Consider the following 19902-nt stretch of genomic DNA (forward strand, 5'->3'; position numbering starts at 1 on the left):
TATGAGTCAGTTTACTGCTAAACCTCATTGTTAACATCTCAGGAAATTGTGCTGTCAACACTGTCATGTTTTTTGCTTTTGTTGCCAATTATTATTATTACATATATATATAGTAGATCAGGGGTATTAAGAAGGTGGGTGATAGCAGCAAAGTGCAAAGGAAAGTTGTGAGAACAATAGAGCTTGCAAAAGAGATAATTGCAAAGTGTGATGGAGATGTTTGGGTGTCTGGTCTCGCTACTGAGCATGACATGGCAGAATCAACAGCACAATTTAAAACACAAAGAGGCCACCAAGAGGCTAGGAGGGGCGGGGCCTGTGTGGAGGGAGGCACCCTGGGGAGATGAGGACATCTACAATGAAGTCAACAATAAAAAAGTGCTGAGGGTGTGAAAGTGCTCATGGAACAATGATCACAGGCAGTCTGAGAAAGGTAAAACAGAATCATTTGTGGCTCTGGAACAGAGTAATTCAATTTACATTATTTTTAATGGGAGAAATTATTCAATATTCAAACAAATCACTTCTCGAACAACCTTCTGGAAAGAATCAAGTTCGAGAACCGAGGTTCCACAGGAGTTTGTATTTTGGAGAAAAGAGTCTCACTGTTTAAAGGATCATAACGAATAAGTATATTTAAGAAGTAAAAGAGAAAATTGGAGAATTTCAGCAAAAATTGAAAAAGTGAAATGAGACACCATAACTGAACTGTACTGTTGTAACCAGGACTCTGGGTGACCCCATGGCATTTGCATTATCCCTGTGATTATGTAGGATACATGGCAAAGGGGGTTTTTCACATGTAACTAAAGATTCCTAATTGATTGATCTTAAGATAAAAAGAAGATTGTTCAGGTGGGGCTAGTCTAATTATATGAACAGTTTAAGAGCAGAGAGTGTTCTCTGGCCAGCAGTAAATGGTCAGAAGTCAGAGACTCGAATAGTGCTAGTCCTGACTCTGGAGTTGGAAGGGGCCACATGTCAAAAAATGTGGGTGGTTTAGGAGCTGAAAGCCCCCATATGAAAGCAAAAAAATAAACGGGGACCTCTGTCCTGCACCTACCATGGATGAATTCGACCTACAACCTGAATGGATTTGGAATCAGATGGTTCTCCAGAGCCTCCACATGACAGTCCAGTTGGCCAGCACCTTGATTTTGACCCTCTGAGACCCTAAACAGAGAATTCAATCAAAACCACCTGGGTTTCAGTCTGCAGAACTGTGAGCTGATAAATGCATGTGTTTTAAGGTGCTACATGTGTACAACAATATTATATTAATACATATACAATACTTTGAAATAACTCAATACGTGCATTTAGTGACTGATTAAATACAACTTAATAAAGCTCTAAATAATAATAATGTATGGATGATAAACTAGAAGATAGATGAGATGAAAATTCAGACAAAATCACAAAGGAGAAAAAAATACAGACATGAGCTTAACATATGGGAGAGCAATCCAGTCCCCAAAGAAGAGGAGGTAGAAATGGGAAGAAAAATTTTAAGAAGATATAATGGTTAAGAATTTTCCTAAAGTGACAAAAGATAACATATATATCCAGCAAGAATATCCTTCAGAAGCGAAGGTAAATAAACCACATTCCCATGAAGAAAACTGATGACGCATTGAGAGAGAACGTGCATATGTAGATAGTCTAATTTCAGACCAATATAATTTTAGTATAGCTGTAAAGTATACTTAATTGTAAAGTATATAAAAGAATGCTTAGTAATGATTGGAGTTTCAGTATACAAGATGAACTTATTCTAAAATTATAAATAATTAAATACATGTCACCCAAGTATATAAAGTGATAATTATTGAAATAGAAGAAGATATAGACAAAAACTGCAAAGTGGGTTATTAAAGTAAATCTTTCCCAGTAATAGAATGAAACAGCAGACACAAAGTTATTAAGTATAGATGTGAACGGCGTTATCTACAGAAGTGACCTAACTGACAACGTGTGAAACGCCACATCATAGTGTGTGCCCGCTGCCGAATCTGACCGCAGGCGGGGCCCATACCACAGGAGGGCCAGAGGGAGAAACGACGGATGGCCGGCGAGAGTGGCTTTCAGCTGTTCGTGTGGAAAGTGACGCGGTAACTAAGGAGCAATACAAGGACAAGCTGGGTTTCACATGCTCACTACTCTAAACCTATTTTTGCCGCACCTGGTGTACTCGATATTTCCTGACCACGGTATAATTATACTAGATATCCACGAGAAACGCTATTTAGAAAACTCTCACAGTTTTGTAATTTAGGCAATACTCATTGCTCAAGTAAGTAATAAAATGAAAACAGAAGTTATGGTCTGATTATTATAATGAAAATATTTTATATGCCCTTTGTGTGATGTCATGATGATGCACACAGAGTCTTTTTGAAAACTTACGTTAGAAAAGAGCAAAGCTGCCCTGGCCGGTTTGGCTCAGTGGTTGGAGCGTTGGCCTGCAGACTAGAGAGTCTTGGGTTCGGTTCCCTCTAAGGGCACATACCAAAAAAAAAAATAAAAATAAAAAAAAATAAAGAACAGAGCTGAAAGTCAATATTCTTATTGTTTTGAGAAATCAGAATGTAAATAACGATGTAAAGGAAGTAAAAGAAGGGAATAAACAATAAAATTAGAGTGGGCATTAGTTAACCAGGAACCATGAACAACAGACTTGGAAAACTCGGGTAAATCATTAAACAGCTGGTGAGACCAGACTAGAGAGAAGCGTCAGCGACAGAGCTGGGAAAAGGGGTCAGCATTAGAAATTCCGTAAATATTTAACAAGGTATTTAGAGGATTTGTTATTATTACATTAAATTTAAAAATATGAGAATTGGCTTTTTTTTTCTTAGTAAAATATAGCTTGCAAAAACTGTAATTTGGGCACAACTTAAAATTAATTCTTAATTCTTTTAAATGTAGGACTAAACTATTTTAAACAATCAAGCCCAAATCTTAATTGTTTTTGTAGCAAATCACAACACAAATTTAATGCAAAGCCCCCTTGTCCTCTGTGTAAACTTTAGGACGCACTGACCTGGGAGGAGCAGGAGAGACTTGAACGGGCCTCCTGGGTGAACTCAAGAGATTCTGAAGTTGCCCGGAGCCTGCCTCTCAGCAGAAGCATCTCTTTATTCCTTTCACTGTGATTTCCTTTTCCTGGAGGCAAACACCTCATGCCACCCCCATCTCAACCAGGAGTTCACAAGATAAAGCCTGTTTTCCCCAAGGTGTATATTCATTCAATGCTTCTTTGTAAAAAAATTACTTTTCAATTATAGTTGACATACAATGTTAGGTTAGTTTCAGGGCTACTAAATAGTGAGTAGACATTTATGCGCACGCCAGAGTAATCACCCCCACAGGGCAGCACCCACCCCGCACCAGGACTGTCTCCTTCTCGCTTCAAATCGACCACCGGAATCAGAGACCAGCATTCTCAGCGGGGCAAGTGTAAACAATGAAAAGTTTGATTATTTGTGAAGGACGTCTAAGAAATACCTGTACAATAGATGTAAGGGTATGAGTCTGAAGAATGGAATGTAAAGTTGGATCATGTCACGTTTGTTGATCAGAGTGCACGGACCTGAGATTCTAGACCCTGTGCCCAGGCTGCAGAACGGAGCCCCGGCACAGCAGGGGTTCTGAGACACCGCCTACAGGCTAGCCTACAGCCTAGAGATGGAAACACAAGTTTTGAGTTTTTTAGATATTAGCCGATCCTTCCTTTTATCTACTTCCTCTTCTATTTTATAAGACTAATGTGGTGATGTTTAGTTTTATATTCCATGTTTATATGACAGCATGCCCAGATGGACCTTGAAGAGGAACTGAAGCCCCCAGAAATGGATAAGGTAAGTGTTAGTATGTGTATTCCCTTTTTGCAAGATTTTAGAGCATCTTTGTATTATTTACAATTGCATCATGTTAAGAGAAAACATACACTGGCTTTGTGAGATTTAAATACGGTTAGAATGTAAGATTGCAAATAGTCATAACAAACCTATAGTATACATTGGCGGAGGGTGGGTGATAATATTACTGTGCGTGTATTTACTGTTAGCTCTCAAATCTATGCCCTTCCTTTCCGGGAAAGGGATGACTCTGAGTACATTTCCTGCCAACTCTGTTCTGTTTGGCTAGCTTGGTTAGGGTGAACCAATAGGGAACTGGTTGGCAGCAGGGATTCAGGGTATTGCTCTCCTGCTGTCTTCCTCTCTCTTTCTGTCTCTTTCTCTATAAAATAGTGGAAAGACTCATTAATTTGGAATAAAGTGATAGTTTCTATTATTGTGCCTTAGTTATTTTTATTAATGGACTTGTCTCCACTTAGTCCTTATATTATTCACACCAAGAAAATATTTGTAGGTTTTTCACATAAATAATCTCTATTTCTTGTTTTTAGTACTAGATACAAATGAGATTTTCCTCCATTGCATAGTTCAATCTTCTTATTGAACTCTTTTGTTAATTTAATGTTATATGGTTTTTTTGCTATTGGTTCTATTGTGAATTTTCAATGGATGAAGGAAATTTCTTTAAATAATAAAAACTTTTCTTCTCCTTTACGACAGTTATATCCTTCATTACTTTGTATGTTGTATTTTAATTGTAAGACCCGATAATGGGCATCAATCATTTGTTTCTCAACTTAATGTGCTCTCTGTCTCTCTCTTCCTCTCTCCTTCCCCCACACCCCCATTGCCTACGCAAAATTTATTTGTTGAGAATACTTATCTTTCTTCATGTCAAGAAGTGTCCTTCTAGCCCTGGTGTTGCTGTACATTTACATTTGCATTATTTAATTTTTAAGTTTTAAAATTTGGAATGAATTTTCATGCATGAGAAGTAACCATAGATTGTGGTTATGTTTACTTGTTTATGTAATAAATGATTTTAATAGCATGCTAACATTAATGTTCCTATTTTCTAAATAAAATATATTCCACATGGGAAATTAATCCTTTGAGATACTATAATTTATCACTAATATTTCATTTATTTTACTTAGACTGTGTTTTAACTGTACTATTTGTTTTCAGGGGTTTTTTTGTTTGTTTTTTTTTCTGGTCAAGTTTTGGTGTTATGGTTATATAGTAGGTTCACAAATTTTATTGTTAACATTTTTATTTTATTCTGTGCTAGAGCAATTTACATATGATAGGAACTATTATTTGTTTCTTGCAGGTTTGACATCCTAGAATGGAGAGTGAAAAGCAGCTTTTTGGAGTAAAAATAACAATATGAAAAATTAGTGGGGAATAGCCCTGAGAGGTAGATCGGGGCAAGTGCAGGTCTGCCTGGGATGCTCGAGGTGAGGTAAATGTTGGCTAATTAGGTATTAGGGATGAGGACAGAAACTGGCATCGCTCAATTCCAAAGCTGCCATAGAACTTTAAGTAAGATTTGGAGATAATCCATGATGAAGGAGAGAGAAACTAACATTCTAATAATCATCTATCCAATAAGTGTTTGCTATAGAAATACTAAAACATTAACGCATGTTGCAAACTTAAGGTAAAACCGTATCAGTTCAAAGTAGCACACAGTTGAGTGAAACTGAGGCAGCGCTGAGCAGGGAGGCCCCGTGCCAGGAAACACACCGGGTCCTCCCATTTGGCTCGTGAAAACTTCCATGAAACACAGCCCCTTGTCCTCATCTTTGTAAAACTAAAGCTTTACATTTTAGCAACTTAAGGACTCAATGCCTATTAAACTGACCTGGTTTTTATGTCCAAAAATATAGTTACACACAAAAGACTGACAAATATTTAAAAAAGAAAAAAAGTATCTATAAATGTAGAAAAGCACTCCTTCAAGGATTATTGATTTACATCTATAATAAAACTGACTGGCAAGGAAAAGTTCTAAGCACTTGTGTCATTCGCTGATACTTTTGTTTCAGTCTGTACGTCCTTTCTCATCGTCACAAAGATTACAGTTTATCTAGGAAACGTAGAGCCAGTTGGGCGAATTCGCCTCCATCTGGAAACCGTGCGGCAGCACATCTGTGTTCGCTGTTTTATGCTGCAAAAGTCTACGTTGGTGTTCAAATTAGGGCAATTCTCCAATATAATAAGCAAACTGCTTAAATGATGTATGCATACACATCCGCATACATCCATGGATATGAATTTGCATATATAGTCACATATATGCTAAACAAATATTAATTCATTAACAAGTTAAAAGCTGTATCCCAATTAAGCACACAGTTATTTCACTATTTTTCTGAATGGGTATTTACTGAATTTCCTAACAAGTTTTTTCTCTTCATCTCAAATTTCATATTCTGCAAGAAGCTGGCCCCATCTGAAAACGAATAGCAAGCACTCAGCTCTCGCATAGTGCTGTCTTGATCTAAGGTAACACAGAACACATTTAGGTTGTAACTAAATTATTCTATTAGCCAGGATCACTTAGGAATAATTTTAGCTTTTGTTTTATCTTAATATTTTCTTCTTTATTGACAGATTAGGGGTGGAGGGCTAGGAGATACAACTGATTGAAAAAGACGTTTTTGGTAACTCTTACTTCAATGCTTTGTAGCAAACAGTTAAAGCGCCGGTTACGTTGCAAATGTGAACCAGAGGCCCTGAGACGGGAACCTCCTGCACGGTGCGCATCGGGTAGTTCCTGCCGTATTTTCAGCACATCAGTACTCCATATGCCCCGAGAATGTCACTGAGTCTGGCAGCAATTTTCAAAGGCTCTTGACATGTTGTTTGGTGTCATTCTCTAGTAGGAAGTGCCTGGGGTTGTGGCTGAAAGAAAGGGGAAATTGTGGCAACTAAGAAACACAAAAGCCTAACAAAAAGCTGAGGTATGTAAAAGGTTTCTAGAAAAGACCAGATGCAGATGCTTTATGGCAGGGAGTGAGGGGGAGAGAGAGAGAGAGAGAGAGAGAGAGAGAGAGAGAGAGAGAGAACACAAGGAAGCCCACAGAATATAAAGATCCCCCAAATTACTGTTGATTGGATGCCCTTTAAATAAAACCAAAAAACAAAAAAAACAAAAATGTCACGTTTCAGATTGAAATGTGAGAGTCTATCTCTCAGAAACATTTTGAAGATCCAACCAGAAAACAGGGACTAGAGTTGCAGAAAATGCCCTGGTGCTCTGACCCCAGCAGAGGAAGGACTGCAAACGCCCCTTCGCAGACACCTCTTCTGCTCTCCCCTCGGAGAGGCTCACCCTGAGAACCTCACCCTGCCCCTTCGGGGTGCATCTCCACATCCTGCCCCACATTCTCAGTACATTTGAGTATGTTTGCTGAGTCACAAGCCAAACCATTTGCCATCTTGTTACCACCAAACACATAGGGAAAATCGGCCATTTAATTCCAAGCTGGACAGCTGCAGAGGGACTTGGTCAGCAAACGGGCTGTTTGCCTGGGGATTATGATCACTGGCACTGGCGGTGGGAAAGGAAATAAAGGTGATTCACTGTTCATACAACCCGACAACGCGAACCCTGGTCTCTCCAGGAAGCTTGGTGATGGTCATGAGCTTTTGTGCAATATTAACAGTGACAATTTGAGCAGTGCTCTGGGTGTTCCAGTCATTGACTATGAAAGTTAGCGTGAGAGTTCTCACAATGCATTCTTTTATAGGCTATTCTGTAAATGTCAAAATTCCTGCACGAAATATTCATACATATTTATATAATATATCAGGCTATGCCTATTTTCTTAATTGGTGTTTATACTTGTTTATGTTATTTGGTTTTAATCAGAAGAATTTTAAGTTGAAGTATTTGCTAAGTGTAATATCATCTTCAGCATCTTGTACTGATATTATAACATATAGTCAACATTATTATGATTTGCTTATGTATGGATTTGATAATGCTTCAGAAAATCCACACATTTCTTTTTCTTTTTGAAGCTTTTTATGAAGGAATTCAAGTTTATAATGATAGTATCAGGTACAAATGTTTTGGTCTCACCATTATTTGTTAGCACAACAACTTTCAAAATGTATATATAGAGAACAACAATTTATAAATGTGCAACTAAAAAAAAAAAAGCTGGACTTTGATGAGTTTGGAATTCAAATACTATGGTAGTCCTGGGCAGGACTCCGCTCAGCCTTACGTCAGCTCTCGGGGATCCTGTTTCCTTCAGTAAGTTTCATCATTTAAGTCTGTAAAGCAGATACATCTCTCAGAAGGAAAAAAAAAAAATGAGCAAAATACAAAACAAAAATTTTCAGCAAATGATTATTAGAAAATTTATTTAGAGAACAAAATGTTACAGCCAAGGAAATTGAAATAATTAAATAGAGAAATATAAAGCAGCGTTGGTTTGTTTCAAATAAAAACAAAACAAAACCCGAATTTGACTTAAATCTAAAGTAAAATAAAAAGTTGATTTTAGACAGCGCATACGAATGCAATGCAATGTGCAGCAACCTTCAAGAAGGGCAATTATTTCCAATAAATCCTACAATTAACTCTGAAATAAATGAGTAGCTATTTTAAAAAATGCTGACAAATATATTATTGTGAAAATATTATCCTAATTTTCTTGGTGAGAAACTTGAGTCAATAATATGAATTAACATAAAACACCATATTCAAAATGTTGTTGCTAAGAGTAGAATTTCCAGTAAAAAATCAAAAAAATTACTATTTAAATAAAGTACATTACAAACTTGGAAAAATTCATAGGAATAATTGTAAAATATCATGTACCAGAACTTGAAATGTTAATGGTGTTACTAATACTAGTATGAGCAAGGAATGCAAATGTGCAAATGTAATGGAACTAAATAAATATAAAGATATGTCTAAAGAAATAAAATTATGTGTCAATTCAGAAAATACACATCTAGAAAAAGAATATAATGTGAATAAATTGGAAAATTGATGGAACTTTGAGAAGTGTAGTCAAATTAGACATAAATTATTATGATTTTGTTTTACAACAAATTGTCTCAATAAGCAAGATTTGTGCCCTAGGTTAATTTTGAAAGTAAAAGTATATGTAACATTTCATTTGCTTTGTTGTTCCTGGATAGAATGGAGTACAATATTTTCATAGATGACTCAACACAAAGGAAAACAAGTTAATTAGCGCAAAAAAGTACAGCTGAAACAACTATAGTAGAGAGAAAATGCTTTAAGGTAGAGAAACTTAAAATTTACAGAAGCAGTGAATAATAGAACAAACAACACACAAAAGAGATAACTATTTAATATGATGCTAAAAAAAGTCTTCCTCAAAAATTAAATTATTTAGAGAAATGCATTTGAATTTTTTTTTAATGAGAAAATATGAGAACTAAGTGGTTCACAGAGGACAGCTGAGTTCATTGCGGCTCCCTGCCGGAGCGTGAGGTGTGAAGTTGATTTGGGATGGTCTAGTTCCTAGGTTTCCTTATTTTTTAGACTATCTTCTCAGCTAAAATATAATGCAGCTTTTACTTTGAAAGAATATATTAATTGTTTCAGGAGGTAGGGTTTCAAACAGCATTACCATGAAAAAAGATCCTTTGCAGAGTCTCTGAATTTAGTATGTATTATTTACATTTCAAACATCCCCTACAATGGCAAGCATACAGTAGGACTTTATTATAGTTTGTGGAATGAACCAATAAATTCATAAAAGTGGACATAAATCACAATTTTGGAACTTAATTCTGATAAACAAATATTTTAAACCCATTATGTTTAAAACATGGTGACCTGGGCTAGAGAAGATAAGAAGACACATCTTCTGCCACCAAAGAGCCGAAACCCTAGTTGAGTGGATGACAACGACAGAAGAAAATAAGCTGAAGTTTGGTCAACATAGTAAGTCAACAAACCCCAGGTGTGGTGCACGATGCCTAGTGTCTAGCCTGGAGCAGATGGCATTAGAGATGACCCAGATGTGTTGATGGTGGACTCATTTTAATTATCTAAATATCTACATAAAATAAAGAGTGAAACCCAGAGCAAAATAAAGGGAGAGAATTCCTTTGGTTTTCCCTTTAGAAATTCTCCATTGCAAGGCGGTGTCTAGGTAAAGCAGGTGAGACTGATACATTGACTTGTGCAGGTTGTGGACACTCGCATCAAAGTGGAGGGCACTGGAGGGAGACCTTCGGGCCCCTCTGCAGTTCACTGAGACTCGGGGAGGAAATGGCTTTAGAGAAGCCCAGAGGAGTCTCAAACATCTAGGTCTCCTTTTTCCTCCTTGACATTTCTTCCGTGTTTCTGCAAAGGCAGTTCCTAACCCCCAATCCCAATCTATGAAATAGATTTTAATATATTTTGCATTTCCTTTAGAAATTAAAGTGAACTTCTCTAAAATGTGTGTCTGAAAGTATTAATCACACTCTGGCTAATAAACATGAGAAATGTTTTACTAGAGGTATAGATTACTGGTACTTTTCATCATTAATTTGAAATGTACCGATATGTCTATCTGAGGCTTTTATATAAAAAAATTGAAAGAATTGTAATGTTAAAACATGGCTCCTCAAAAAATAACAATAAAGCATAAGTAATTAAGTTTTCATCATGCATATATGGGTGTTTGTAAAACATTAGTTATCTTGTTGTACCTTTCTCCTAACTATACAAGGATGAACACATTTATAAAGTCTTCACTGTAGTAGAAAAAATTGTACATTATTCAATATTTGACTTTTGCATGAAATCAGACGGATGGCATGTTATGTCAAGATAGGATTATACTTATTTTAAAAGCGTTAATACAATACTTACTTTTAAAATGAAAAGTTGAAAATAATGCCACATGTGGGCAGTGGGACTATGAGACATTTCGACTGTGTTTTACGTGTGAACATTGCGCTAATATTTGACTAATGTTGCAGTACATTGTTATCATTGTAAATGAAAATGTGCATGTATATTTATTTCAAACATGTAAACTTAAACACATTTTTTTGTTTTATAGTAATAGTAATAGACAAATATTGCTCAGTTATAGATTAACAAAATAGAATCAGTCTCTCTTCAATGCATCTATATTTATGGATGACTTTGTAAAAGAAATGTCTCAACACCACATTTTGTTCCGGAATTAAGTTTTTGCAATTACCAAGCACTTACCAACACCAAAAAAATGCAAGAAATAGAAAAGCAAGTGCGTGCATGTCAACAAGTTGCCTAACAATCAAGATCAATAAACAAAACCATAAGGCCGCAGAACACTCCCCTCCTCCAGTTCATAGATGAATAGAATCAATGCTTGAGAAGATTTCCCTGGAGGGTATAGGGTGGAATTTGGAAACTGTAAAAGGAGCAATGAAAATGAGAAGAGCAGATGGAAGCTATTAAATCAGAATAACATTGCCTCTCACAAAGACTCAAATCAAATGTCATGAACTTCTATTATTGACAACACAGGCAGGCAGCAGTTATCTTTGGACTTTAAAAATATAATATATGCAATATCACACAATAAATAGTTATAAATTCTGCTTCAGCAAAGTGCCAAGCACCTGGTAGGTACACAATAAAGATTTTTCTGATGATGTTATCTTAATTTTAATAGAGTTGCATGTCTAGAAATGTTAAAATAAGAATAAAGATTACCAAAGGACTTAGTATACATTTCATATTTTAAAAATGCAGAACTCCTAAAATAGGAAACATATTTTAAATATAAAAAATTCTTTTAATTCATTGCAATGCCCTACAGTTTCAGAGAAAGTATCTTTGATGCTTTGATATAGTTTTAATGCTGTTGTTGTTTTTTAATACAGTCATCAGTGATTCTTATTTCTTTATCAGAAATGATCAAAAGCTCTTGGCACATGCTTCCCACCTGCACTCCCCCCTTGCCCTCCCTGTCCTGGCTAGAGCATTTAACACTTCACGAAGGCACCGAACTATTGAGATGTTTGCAAATGAGTTTCTTCACTGGGGCAGGCAGGTCCGCAGGTCACGCTGATGCCGTCTCTGGTCTGTTTCCGCAGCCATGTGGTCTCTTGATCTCCCGCGAGCCCAGCTGCGGGCGCACATGTGAGCACAGACGAGGGAGGAGGGTCCAGCGACTCCCTGCTGCCGCCCCCACCTGCGCTGCGTCTTCCAGTGGACACTTTTAAGTGAATAGCTATGCTCCTGACTTTACAACATATTTAAAACTATACTTCATCTTAGATATTTTCTAGGAAAGCTATATATTTGTCAATATTCCTTCTCTTGTCTCTCCGTTTTCTTTCCTTCCGTTGCCTCCTACCTCATCACAGCGGGACTGCGCCCGACCTAAGAGGGCTGATCCATCACATTTCCTGACAAAGGAGGAGTCAAGACGAAGAGGGAGATGAGAAGAGGGGAGAACGGGAGACAAAAAGGTATTGCCTTATTGACATCAGGTGATAAGTAAAAGATGAAGAGGTCGATTTTATTCTTTTTTGTGTTTTAATGTTTTGGTGATATTACAAAGCGCTTGTGACTACCTACACAGATACCTGAAGGAAATCTTTATAGAGTACCAATTAATCCTAGAATCACCCAAAAGATGACTCTAGGATAATTGCCTGATTTTCATGATCTCATGGTAAGTCTTGACATCCCTCCAGAAGAAGATGTTTTGCAGCTGACACAGCCTATTATGAGCTCTGGGTTTGGTGGAATGGTCTGGGATCTTGGAAGTACTGATAATTCCTCAGTTCAGAAAGCATTAAAATCAATGCATTGAAATTGTAGTTCTTGTTAAAACTGCAGAAAACAGTCGCAAGTGCATCAGGTCCGAAGTTTCATCCCTGACACTGCAGGTTTCTGTCTCTATTCAGGGCCGTCACTACCTGCACCTTTGAGGGCTCTCGGCCCAGTGCCTGTGGCTCCCTGGGTGGGCCAGCAGCAGCCAAGCTCCCCAGTTAAGGTGATATAAACTTGAGCAAGTGAATATTTTTTAAATGTCCTAGTGTTTTAATCTTGGCTACAATTAATGAATTAAGTTATTCAGAACTAGGTACCCTTACCTGCAAATATAGATCCCATCAAAATGTATTTAAGAGAACATTTCCTCACTCATTCTTTCATTTTTTTAAACTTATTTTTTATCTTTAGATAAAGCCAGAGGGAGAGAGGGAAGAAGCAAGAGAGAGAAACATCAATGCGAGAGAGACACATAGACTGGTTGCCACCCACACAACCCCAACTGGGGCTGGGGACAAACTGCAACCAAGATACGTGCCCTTAGCGGGAACTGAACCTGGGACTCTCCCGTCCATGAGCCGACACTCCAACTGCTGGGCCAAACCGGCCAGGGCTCCTCACTCATTCTTTATTACTTCAAATTAATTTTATTTATTGTAATTATAGCCATTCACAATTTGGTGTAAATATGGCAAGTCATAAACAGTTTAAAATATTACTAGTTTGTATAATTTCTAATGCTCTCTTCTCATTGTTTCCATAAGAATAGTAATATTTATAATTGATTAGTCAGAGGAAATACAGAAAATAGGATTTGTGAAGAGATAACAGAAACACTCTTTAAAATTTGGATTTGGGTCACTAAATGTGTCTATTTATTCACAAATTTAATTAGTGTCTATGGAGTATGATAGGGTAGCAGGAATTGACCATGTTATAGTGATGGTAAAAGTGAACTATTAGCCCAGTGGGTGTGAATCAGTGGTTGAGCGTCCACCCATGTACCAAGAGGTCATGGGTTCGATTCTCCCTTAGAGCACATGCCAAGGTTGTGGGCCTGATCCCTACTGGGGTCATGCAGGAGGTGGCCAATTGAGATGTTCTCTCCCATCCATGTTTCTATCTCTCTCTCCCTCTTCCTTCCTCTCTCTCTAAAAACCAATAAAGAGAAATAAAATAAAATAAAATAAAATAAAATAAAATAAAATAAAATAAAATAAAAGAGAAACACTAGGGCCGCTGTTACGCACAGTGCTGTGATGATGTACCCTTGCTGTGGGACACACAGATGTCAACTGGGCCCTAGTCTTAAAGGTGGAGGGTGGATGTGCTAGGGTGTGGGATCAGGAAAGTCCCCAGCGAATGTGGGTCTGGAGGGACAAGGAGGAGCCTGCTGAGCCCTTGTCAGGGACAAGTGGTGGGCCACTCCAAGGAGGTCCAGCCCTGCCATCTAAGTCGCTGTTCCTGCTTGGAGGAGTCCCTTCCCAGAGCCTGTGTAATGAATGAGTGCAGTCATTGTTCTCACCTCCGAGCCTGGGCGGGGTTCGCGAGCTGACACACGCGCGCCAAGGGCTGGGAAGGGCGCTGGAGCGCTGGAGCGCTGGGCGCTGGAGGGCTCACTGGTGTCAGCGCTGAGCCGGGCTCAGGGGCAGGACAGTGAGGGGTGGACAGCAACGGAGCTGAGGGAGCCAGGAATGGATCTTAGGAAAATTAAGGTGCATGTCATACCACAGTTCAGAATTTCTTTGGGGGCCCCGTGGTGTTTGAGCGTTTGAGGGGTGGTGGTCAGTCTGCACCGCACAGGGATGAACCTGGCTCTCGGGCTCCAGGCGTTGTTGGGACCGGAGGCAGGACGTGCAGGAGGAGGAAGCTGGGGCAGGGCCTCCATACAACCGTGACACCAAACCAGACAACTGTGGGCGATGGGGACCGCGAGATAACCACGGAGATTTTGCTCTTGATTTAAAACATAATTCAATATATGTGTTTCCAAATCTCAGATCAGATTGTGATAATATTTGTGTATTGTTTATTTTATTAGATATTAAAACTAAACATCTCTTGTTCATTAATGGTTTTCTCCATTGTCAATTACTTATATGCTTTACTGGAAAGTATTTGATACATGTAAAAGAATATAGGTGCCACATACACAATATAGAAACCAAATTACAAACAACCTCTCTGAAACACATGCAACTTTAAAATGAAATCTTACTAGAACCATTGAGATCTCTTTAGGCTTACTCCACCAGATTCCAAACTCTTGCCTCTCCCTGGAGGTAAACATTATCCTGAATTTAAATAATAATGATAGTTTTCATATAAGAATTTATCACGCCTAGAGATAGCCCTAAGTAATGTACTATTTCTTTTCTTTATGAACTTCATAAAAAATGATACACCTAAAACTACTACGTTTTGTAGTAAGGTGACTTGTTTATAACTGGGTAAATTTTTCAGCACTATGTATCTAAGATTTATCATTGCACTTGTGGCTCTCATTTACTCAGTTTCTCTGCTACACTGTACTTCATGGTATAACTAGAGAAATTTTTATGCATTTATTTTTTTAAGTGAGTGAGATATTTGGGGCTCACAAACAAGTTTTTCTTGCATGTTAATATTTTCTTGCATGTTAATTGGTGCATGTTTGGGAGTTAACTTGATAATGCCAATTTTTTTCTGCAGAGGTTATGACAATTTTTACTCCTGTGGATAGCATTTAGAATTCCCGGTGTGTTTCCATATCGTTGACATTTGGCATTCTCAGACTTGTAATACTTTTTTCTTGACAAGCTGGTGGTTGTAAAAGGCATCTCATTGTGACTTAATTTACCTGATTACTAAGGAAATCTTATGTCACTACATATGTGTTGATTCTTCATGGTTCTTCTTCTGTGAAATGTCTACGCTTTTTTTTTTTTTTGCCCATTTTACTGTGGATTCATGAGTTCTTCAAAGATTGTGGGTATTAGTTATGCATGTGGCTAAAATTTATTCTCAATTTGAACCTTTACTTTTTTTTATGGTAGTGTTTTGATAAACAGAGGTTCTCAATTTTAACATAATTATTAGTCCTTCCTTTTAAGGCAGTGCTTCTAATGTCTTATACGTGAACTTTCTCCCCATGTATACCTAAATATATTCTATACTCCCTTCCAGAAGTTGCAAGGTTTTCCCCTTTTTGTTAGTTTTTAAGTATATTTAACTGCTATTTATGTGAGGTAAAGAACTCCGTCATTCTGTCCATCTAACATATGCTCTACGTTATAATTGATACCAGGAACACCAAACTAAAATGCGATAATAAAAAATAAAATAATACAAGGGAAAGTATGCCTCACTTGGAGAGAGAACAGCAAAGAAAATGAGTTAATATTAATCATACCTTGAGTTTGTTTGGTGTTTTATAAATTAGTCTGCCCTTCCCCAATCCAGAGGTCCACCACGTGAACTTTCTAAGTGCGGAGAGCATCATTTCATTTGCTTGTTTAACACCCTTAATGTTTTCTTACACTGTTCAAAATAGAATTTGAACTCCTTTGCTTAGCCAGCACAATGCTTGGTCATTGAGCCATCTTGTACCTCTCCAGTTATTGCTATGCCTACCAGCCCTCTGGCCTGCCCCTTCCAGACACATGCTGGGTGAGGTCCAATGTGCCACGCTGCGTCCCCCCTCATTCCTGGCTCCTGCTCTGAAAGTGACACCTTAGTTGGGGGCGGTGCAACTGTAGACAAGAAATGATGATTTCCTAATTTAATGACTACGTAAATGTAATAATACCACTTGAGAATTATGAAGAAAAATTCTATAAGACTCATGGACTAAATAAATATACAAGGATGACTAAGAGGGTAGATGAAAGTTCGTCTTACCATTTTTATTTAGCAAACTTCCTGAGATGCTAAGAAATGTTTGTTGAATGAGTAAATGAATGAATTATAAAGTAGGCAGGAATAATAACAGCTCTTTGATTTGGGCAATTCAGTTCCTTAGCTATTGATTTTCAGCCAAGTCTGCTTGTCTATATAGGTATTTTTTTTTTTACTGTTCTTACTCCTTGTGTGGTATTACTTTGTGTAGCCATCTCCAAAATTCAATATGTATGAAAAGATAATGCTTTTGTTAGAACAGAAGTTTTAGCAAGTTCAGTCTATACTTTTATGACTAACGCTAATTATTTTTAAAGAAAATTCTTGATGGAAGGCTTTAGGCATTCAAAGTATTTATTGGCTCCAATGTGCAATTAAAATACATTTAAAACTACTTTTTACTTAGTCACAGGCAACTAAGAGCTTTCATGAAAGAAGAATATCAAGGCGTAAATGCGATTTTAGTTCACAGTTTCACTTATAATTCTAATTATTGCAGACATTAGCCAGTACTAATGCTTTTACTAATTTTAGTTAAATCAAGTACTTGGAATTTTGAACTAATAAAATGTATTCTTATTCTGTATTTCTTTAAAATTATACGTTTAGAAAATCTTCCAAGTTTTCTTTGTGCAATTTGCTTGTGCATCGGAAATGTACAAACCCCTTTCAAAATGTGATTGTTGCAGAAATTAGTTTCAACGCCACCAAATTCTCAATGCGCAGCGCACACAGCAGGCTCCCCCTGACGGATGGCTGTCCGCGCCTTTCAGGCTCCTGCCGCACTGAGTGGCCCCCTGAGCGCCCGCACAGCCTGTTCCCCAGGCTGCAGACCTTCTTCTGATCAATGCCAGCCTCAGGATCTGGGAGGTCGAGTCTGTGTCCTTTTTGCTACAGAGCTACTTTGAGGCAAGGTCACTTTTCTTTGTGCTCCTGGCCTCACTCACTTCCTTTATTCGGGATCACTGGCTCTCCGCCTTCAAGCTCCCCGCGGGGCCCGCTGGGCTGTGGCGCTGCTCTGTCACCGGGGCTGGGAGCAAAGGGCCCGCCAGGCTCCCCCCTGCGCCCAGCTCCGCCGCCTGGGTCGCGGGAGGGCTGGTGTGCTCCAGGCCTGCAGAAACTCCTCTGTTGTTTCTCCGGCTCCCAATCTATACAGAGACCAGCCAGCCCCCAAGTTGTCCACCAGGTCTCCTGAGTGGACGTGCAGAATGTTACAAAATGCATGGACCTCGGGAGTGGATGAAGCACCTTTTCCATCTGTGACTTTATCAGCCTCAATTTTCTGAGGACTTTGTAAGAATTAACATTTTATCAAGTGTAAACATGATATTTTAATACACAGTAAGTGGTAAATAAATGCTACTACTGCCCTTGGCCAGGGCATCACTCTCTGCCAAGGACTATCCCTTTTGCACACTGCATTCTGGTCTTTCCCAGTAACTTAACTGATTGAGTAACTAACTTTTTAATTTTTACCCCTCCTCTTTTCATTCCCCCTCCTCTGGGAAGCACTAAATGGTAAGCCACATAATATGGCCAAATAATAGTTGCCGCTCATTAAATTATTTAATACAATACTTTACTAGTTTTTTTTTTATCCTCACCTGAGGACATTTTTTCCTTTTTTTTTTTTATCCTCACCCGAGGACATTTTTGCATTTTTTGTTCAGACAGAGCAGGACAGAGAGAGAGGAAGAGAGAGAGAGAGAGAGAAACATCGATGTGAAGGGACACATCGAGTGGTTGCCACCCGCACGACCAACCAGGGCCGGGGACAAACTGCAACCGAGGTACGTGCCCTTAGCGGGAACCGAACCCGGGTCTCTCTGTACCGCAGGCCGACGCTCCAACCGCTGAGCCAAATTGGCCAGGGCTTTTTCCATTTTTTGTTCAGATAGAGTGAGAGGAAGAGAGAGAGAGAGAGAAACATTGACGTGAAAGGGACACATCGAGTGGCTGCCACCTGCATGACCCAACCAGGGCCAGGGACAAACTGCAATGGAGGTACATGCCCTTAGTGGGAACGGAACCCGGGTGGGTCTCTCTGAACCGCAGGCCAATGCTCTAACCGCTGAGCCAAACCGGCCAGGGCAACTCTTTACTAGTTTTAACTAAATCTTTCTAAATTTACAAAGTTTTCTAGACTTACCACTGGCCCTGCCACTTTATACATTGTATGTTCTCAAAGATTTTGAAACATGGAGCCCGAGTTAGCTTTAGTTCTGTGGAGAGCCTCCTCAGTTTCTCAGGACATGCTCTTATGTCTGACTTTCCTTTTCTAGACTGAGAATGCTCAATTACATGTCTTCTAGGGGTCGGGGCGGGTAGGTTCTCCCTGGGCCATCATCCTGCAAAAGTGATGGAAAGATTCAATACCCAAATTTGGTTGTTTTGTTACCTTACATCAACGTAAGTGGCACACTAATAAGAAATCACGAGGCGTTTTAGCAGGTGATGGATGACAGGTACCTTTAGACACAGTTCTGGACTTCTCTCCCTGGGTTCTGTTGTAACAATAACGAGCTATCTAGGTACCAATGCCTGGCATGGCCCTTACCTATTTATCCATCCAACTATCCATTCTTCGAACAATTATTTATTAAGTAGCTACTGTTGCCAGTCACTGGGTTTGGCACATACATTTTTAATAACTGTCCATCAAGGAAAGAAAGAATGGAAAGGAGGAAGGTGCAAAGACAGTTGCAAAGAAGAGTTCCGGGGGCTGTGTGCAGGCTCAGGGTCCCCTCCAGCAGCGTGCCGCCCCCCTGCAGAGCTGTCTGGGAAGCCGGGCGCTTCCTGGGCGTGGGCGCCAGCATTCTACCCATTTGTGAGGCAGAAGCGCTTTCTCCTAACTTTCTTTTCGCAAAGTTACCCACATTTTGGGACAAAAAAACACTGAAGCCCTTAGGTTGGTCTTGAAATCTACAAATGAATTAGTGGAAGAATTCTTTTTATTACCAGTGACTTTCTGGGCCCCTCATGGGGGAGATGTGAACTCTTGTCAGTTACTGACTCTGGGGTTATTTGATCAGAGATTTCATGCAGATCCTCATTCATTCCAAAAACCAATCATTGGGTTAACTTTGGGCCAGGTATAGACCTGGGGTTTTTCTCCAACCAGAAGCCCGGAATAATCTTGTTAATGGCGGGGTCATGAGTTGCTGAAGATATTCTGTGCATTTCAACTGTTGCCTTATACTCCATGGAGCTTCTCAGAACTCGGACGCCCTCTGGGCCCTCATAAGGAAGCAAACCACAGAAATCCTGCTAATTTTTTTATTGAATTTACTAGGGTGACATTGATTATTAAACTTATGTATGTTCCAAGTGTATGATTCTATATACATCATCTATATATTCTATTATGTGTTCACCACCCCAAGTTGCCTCTTCTCCCTTCCCTCA

The sequence above is a fragment of the Molossus molossus genome, unplaced genomic scaffold, assembly GCF_014108415.1.
Source record: "Molossus molossus isolate mMolMol1 unplaced genomic scaffold, mMolMol1.p scaffold_m16_p_15, whole genome shotgun sequence".
NCBI classification, from domain to species: Eukaryota; Metazoa; Chordata; class Mammalia; order Chiroptera; family Molossidae; genus Molossus; species Molossus molossus.